A 6,385-nucleotide genomic window follows, 5' to 3' on the forward strand; every position below is an offset into this window, starting at 1 on the left:
AAGGGAAGGGAAGGGAAGGGAAGGGAAGGAAAGGAAAAGGAAGGAAAGGGAAGGAAAGGTATTCACAAGAACATGGGGTCATATTGTCTACTACCTCTACCAAAACAAACTCAGAGACATTAACTAGTGGAGAAAAATAGTGCAGAGACCATCTTCCTCCCACAAATGCAGTCTCCATTTCAAAGTTGTAGGTCCTCATAGAAATTTTTATTGGTTAATAGTTTAAAAAATATCCTCACAATAATGGTGATATCACAAATAATGGTGATAAGTGGTGATAAATGAGCCAATAGGAGTGCTTGGCAGGACTTGACTTTACATACAGGGCTTAGCTAAGTAAAGCTACCTGTTTCTGTCTCCTTTAGAAATTTACTTTGGTCCATTCTGTTATTGTTGAAAGAAAAAAAATAAATAAAACAAAACTAGCAAACAAAAACAATGCCAGGATAAACATTTGGATTTTGATTAATAACCAACAGTCTAAGATAAATACCTTAAAAGTAAAAAAGATATTTTTTTTGAAAATTAAAGCTTAAAAATAAGACAAACTCAATGAATATCTGGTACACAGCAATGTTATAGGAGGAAACGATAGTAACTGATGCTATTATCTTTGGGAAAGATGTAAGGAGCCGCCCTCACATTCGCCATTACAAGATGGCGCTGATGGCACTGGCACCCGTGTAATCAAACCATCTGTGCATGCACCCATGTGCTCTGCCTTCCCCGTGACGACAACTCCGGCCGATGGGCTGCAGCCAATCAGGGAGTGACACGTCCGAGGCGGAGGACAGTCCTCCATAAAAGGGACGGGTTTCCGCCATTCTAGCGATCTCTCTATCTCTCTCTCTCTGGCTCTCTTCTCCACTGGCTCCTGAAGGGGTAAGCGATAAAGCTTGTGCCGCAGAAGATTCCGGTTGCCCTGAGCGTGTTCTTACCAGGGGGAACAAAAGCGCAGGCAATAGAAAGAGATAAAACAAGGACTGGGATGCTTCTCTAGATGTTTGTATTACTTAGAAAAATGGGAGCTGGGATCCAAAGATGATATGTAAGGAATAGTCCACCCCGGAAAGCTTCTCATTTTGGTAATGACTGTATCTCATCTAAATTTAAATAGTATTAAAGCTTTATTCTCACAAATGCAAGGAGAAAGACTACCAACCACAAGTTATATAGTCAAATCAATGCTTTTTTTTTATTATTAATCATTTTGTTAGTTTACATTTCAAATGAAATTCCCCTTCCCAGTTATCCCTCCACAACCCCCACCACATCCCCACTCTTTCCTCTCCATTTTGCCTCTATGAGAGTGCTTCTCTACCCACTCCTGTACATAGCAAAGGTGGTCCAGAAGCTCGCTCTCCATAAGATGTGGTTCAAGAATTAATGTCTTGTGAGGGCTAAAGTTATGTTTTACATTTATATTAGTATGCTTAAAAGATCTATTAGACAAAAGTGCCTCTAATCTGAAGCCTCACTCACCCAAGGACAGTTTGGAATTTTGGGGGCTATTGTTCATGTAAAATGACAAGCTACAAGTGCTTGCTCCTGTAAACAAAACATGGTTGTACCAACTCAACAAGATGTACTTGAGCATATGAGTTTCCCTTTTCTTAGTGGATTACAGGCCACCAGCCCACAAAGGCGAAGGGAGCAGAAGTAGCAAGAAGGTTTCAGAAAGCCATGAGTATAACAGAAAGAACTTATGGTAGTCAGTTTCAGAGTGACAGCTTATTTTATTGTTCCAGGGGTAAGGTATAAAAAGGTTCTTATGGTTACAGGAGGGAAAGGATGATTTGTCATAACACAGTACCTAATTATAATATGGCCAGGGGGAGACTTATGTGCTGAATCATGCAACACTTGCAGGCAGCTCTGTGCAGAGTCATCCTCCAAATAATATCAATAATCTCTGCTTAAAGACACTCTCCAATAAAGGTTGGACAGCAAAGAGGAAACCCATGCTGAGAAAAAGAGTCCTCCATTTTGTGCTGATCTCTGAGAGCTATCCAGCTGTGACCTGAATAGCAAGGTCTTACACATAGGTGGAAGTTCCATAGGCAGGAAGTAAGTTATTATGTATGCTAGCCCTTGCTTGGGCAAAGGCAGGAAGTATGTAGATTAGTACATACTTTGGCTAAAACTTCGTGGTAGTTGTCTTATTCTTGCTTGACAGGATTAATATTTTCTGGGGGCCTCCGTGAAATCAAACCATTCACTCAAATTCTACAGCAAGAACTTCACTCCCGAACTCCAGGACTGAAGGGCTGCCTCGGGAGAAGAGCATCTTGAGATGGTTCAAGGTTCTTAAGCATGCCTTCAGTTTTCTGCACTATTAGAGTAAATTTCTATGCTGAAAAAAGCAGCACTTCTGGTAAGTCATAATATGATTCTGTTTTGTGAGATGCTAATCTTGAATGTGAACTACTGTTCCAAATGGGGCAAAGGTCAAGATGTTACCCACCCACCTGGTTCTGTTTGTTTGGAAAGTTTTATTTATTTTGTGTGTTTGAGTGTGTTTCAGTAAATCTCTCCATCCCAAATATGCCCCTGCAATGAAAACACAAAACAGTTAATATGAATACATGCTGTGCGCCTAGACTGGGCAGATCTACCACTACACTACCATCTTCCACAGCTTATGAGACCCCTTCGAACTTGTGGTTTCTCCAGGCCATGTGCTTCTGCTCTGCTTTTCTTCCTCCTCCTCCTCTGCATCCTTTCCCTCTTCCTTTTTCTTCTTCTTCTCTCCCCACCTTCTGTTCCACCTTCCCTTTATCTGCCCAATCATCAGGTCTCCTTTATTTTACAAATTAAGGTGGGAATCCGGTTTACAGGAAATCACCTGAGTGCTGACTCATTCCTTGTTCACAACCACTAACAGGCAAACGGAATTAACATCAAATATATTGACCCAAGGCTATCCACAACAGGGTGGGTTTATATTTTCTGGTGTTTTCAAAAGTTTTCCTGCAAACTTAAGAGCCAAGGTAGATATGGGTCAGACTCAGGTGAACATATGAATGATGGTAGCCCTCATGTTTTGTTTCTGAATGGTCTCTTTTGAGTGTGTGAGCTTTCCATATTTATTGGTTCTCTATTATCTCTGGTTCTACCAGATGCTAGCCACCACCATTAACACCACTGGCCACAGCTGCTTTGATGGCGAGGGCTCTGAATTTATCTCTGAGCTTTCTGGTCACTGGATTTTTTTTTAGAAGAGATGCAAATGTCTTTTGGGTATGGATATCTTAAAGTTGTTTTTCACTGTTATCCTTTATTGAATAGCTGGTCATGGAGTTGTGTTACGGCTATTTCATTCTCTAGATCTAAGCACACAAGAGTTCCTTTCCTGGAATCTCTGTAGGAACTATATTTCTGCCACACAAGACTAAGCAGAGCAGTGTTAAAAATGCTGGTAACATGTGATCACCACCAGAACCAAGAGCCACAATGAAATGGAGCCAGCTAGAACCTAGAATACAGGCTGTTTTTATTGCCAAGAGAAAAACCAGAGGAGTGACCTGAATCCCTTGAGGAAGTCAAAATGATTATTAGTAAATACCAGATATTGATCATTGAGTAGTTTGTACTGTTAGAGTTTGGTTTTGCCTTGTCCAACTTGTGGTTGTGCCCTGTTTCTTCTTCTTTCAGTAAAAATTGCTACTTTATTTTCATATTATAGGAGCCCAGAGTTGAAAGATTTCTCAACTTCTTTAAAGGGCAATTTTGGAGTTTCATAGAAAATTTTAAAAACTGGGTATTTTTAATGAAAGGTTTAAATATTTCAATTTATAAGGCTCTGGGACACTTTAAATTTGTAGTGCGTTTTATATTATGATGTCTTATTAATATATAATCTCAATAAATAATTAAAAGTCTAGAATTAGGGCCACAGTTATGAGCACCAAACACTAAACAGCAGAAACTGGGACATTTTATCTTATGATGCACCTAGACAATGACTTAAGCAATCTGACAAAGAATCTATAGAATGTCTTCTACTTATCAAAGGTTTATTCAAATTAACAAAGAGTGACTTAAGAATTATGTCTAGCCCCCTCATTTGTTGCTAAGATTTAGGTAATTTGATATACCGAATCATACAAGTAGCTTAGCTATGCTGTGATATTATGCTATTAAAGAGCCAGGAAGATATAATAAAGTAATAAAAATATAATAATCATTCCCTATGAACTACTTTTACAATTTAAAGATATATTTTTATACTAAAAGAGCTTCAATTCAGAAATTATATGTTAGAGATCAAACTTAACAGAGATAAACCTACAAATCTTAATTTCTTAAAAGCTACTAACATATAGTAAACTGTTAAAGATAATTAAGATATGCAAGTTAATGGTCAGTCACATTATAAATGCTCAAATTCTCTAATGTTTTCAGAATTATGTTTGTAACCACACTAAGTTCAAATGTAATACATTTATAATGACAAGTTTTATTTAGTCATATATATATTATATATATATAATTACTTTTTAAAGACAGAGTTTCTCACTGGCTAGCTTTTGTGGAATAAACAGGCCTTGAACTCACAGAGATCTACCTACTTCTGCCTGAAGAGTGCTAGGATTAAAGACATGGGCCACCATGCCTAGCTCCGGTATGTGTTTTCAAGTTTAAGTCTAAAGCATTTAACGAACTCATGTATGCTTATTAGACAATGATGCTCAAACTTTTCAGAGATCTACTGAATATGACATTTAAAATGTTTAATAAAAATGCTTACTATTATAGACAGAAATACCAACTCCTAGTAGGAACCTTAGTGTCTCCAAGGAAGATACACAGTATAAAATGACACTATCTGAATTGTGATAACACTAATCTCTAAGAAAACTTACTCTTGACCATGTCTAACCTCCCATTAAGTTCATATACATACTCTCAACAGTTTTATGTTGATTGTCCTACTTCATCTGGTCAAAATAAGGTCAGTTTCTTCATGTTTCTTCTCCACAGAAAAATCTGTCAAATCTGGTTCTGCCAGCTGCTCTATATACCAGCTGAATATTAAATGCTGTCTTCTATGGCAATTTAAGATGGACTACTGCCCCAAATGAAGCCATCAAGAGGACAAGAGCCTGGGGCAAACATCTACGCAGTAGGTAAGTCAGTGCCATTTTAATTGATACATCAGACATTTCGATAATACTTCCTGCTATAGTTTGTTATTCTTAAATCTATGATGGCATTGACAGCTAGGTTAACTGGAGCTTTGTAAGTTTGGCATCAGCAGGCAACCAGATTCTTCCCTAAGGCTGCAGCTACCTTATTAGTTCATTGCATAGGTTAACAACCAGGCCTTACTTTTTCTAGTGCTATTAGTTCTGATGAAAAAGGCAGAAAGGTTTGCTACAAGGATTCATATTAAAGGATAAACAAGTTTCAGATAGAACATTTTATTCCTTTATTTAAAGAACTTGCTTAATAATTACTGCTTTCAGTAAGTAGTAAGTACTTGTGTCTCTGGTAAATTACTAGATGGAAAGAAAGGGGTTTTCAGTATAAGTAAGTTCTGAGGGTCTAGGAAATGATTCTAAGGCATATAAAGATATGAAAATGTGAATTTTAAATTCTGAGGGATAAGAAAGTGTTTTAAGTTATGTAATACCTTAAAATATAAGATATAAGAAAGGGATTCAAGGTAATGAACAAATGTTTCAAATTTCTTTCCCCTTTTCTATGTTGCTGTTTTACTAAGATTTCAAAAGTTCACATTTTAACATTGCTCAGTGAAATTCTGATGTTGGTAATGCTCTGACTACTATTATCAGTCAGAAGCTTAAGTATCCAAATTTTCTTTGGTTGTCATCTAAGTACAGACTTAAAAGTATTTCTCATCTGGCTAAAATCATTTCTGTCCAGTCTATTTCTATTTCTATTCAGCACTTTAGACAGAAAAAAAAAAAAAGGTTTCATGACTTTTAACCCAGAGCCACAGCTTTTGCTATAATTTGAAAGGGTGAATCTATTCCAGAAGTTTTGTAGACACCTGCAAGCTGCTTTTGCTACAATATGAATTTAATTACAGATTGAAAATTGTAGCAATAGTAATATATCTAAAATTTTATCTATTTTGTAAACTAAAAAAGTCATGTACTCTTAATCTTGCTTCCCACTTGCTTCTCTCTCACCCTTTTCAGCTGTTCCTTCCCCCTTCCCTTCTTCCTCTCTTCACATGATCATGGCCTCTCTCTCTCTCTCTCTCTCTCTCTCTCTCTCTCTCTCTCTCTCTCTCTCTCTCTCTCTGTCTCCCTCTCTCTCTCCCTTTCTCTGCCTGTAGTACCCTCCTTAACTCCAATACCCATGCCCTGAAAAAACTCACTTCTATAAAAAAAAAATCATGCAAACTTCACGGAGT

The sequence above is a fragment of the Mus caroli genome, chromosome X (genome assembly GCF_900094665.2).
Source record: "Mus caroli chromosome X, CAROLI_EIJ_v1.1, whole genome shotgun sequence".
NCBI lineage: Eukaryota > Metazoa > Chordata > Mammalia > Rodentia > Muridae > Mus > Mus caroli.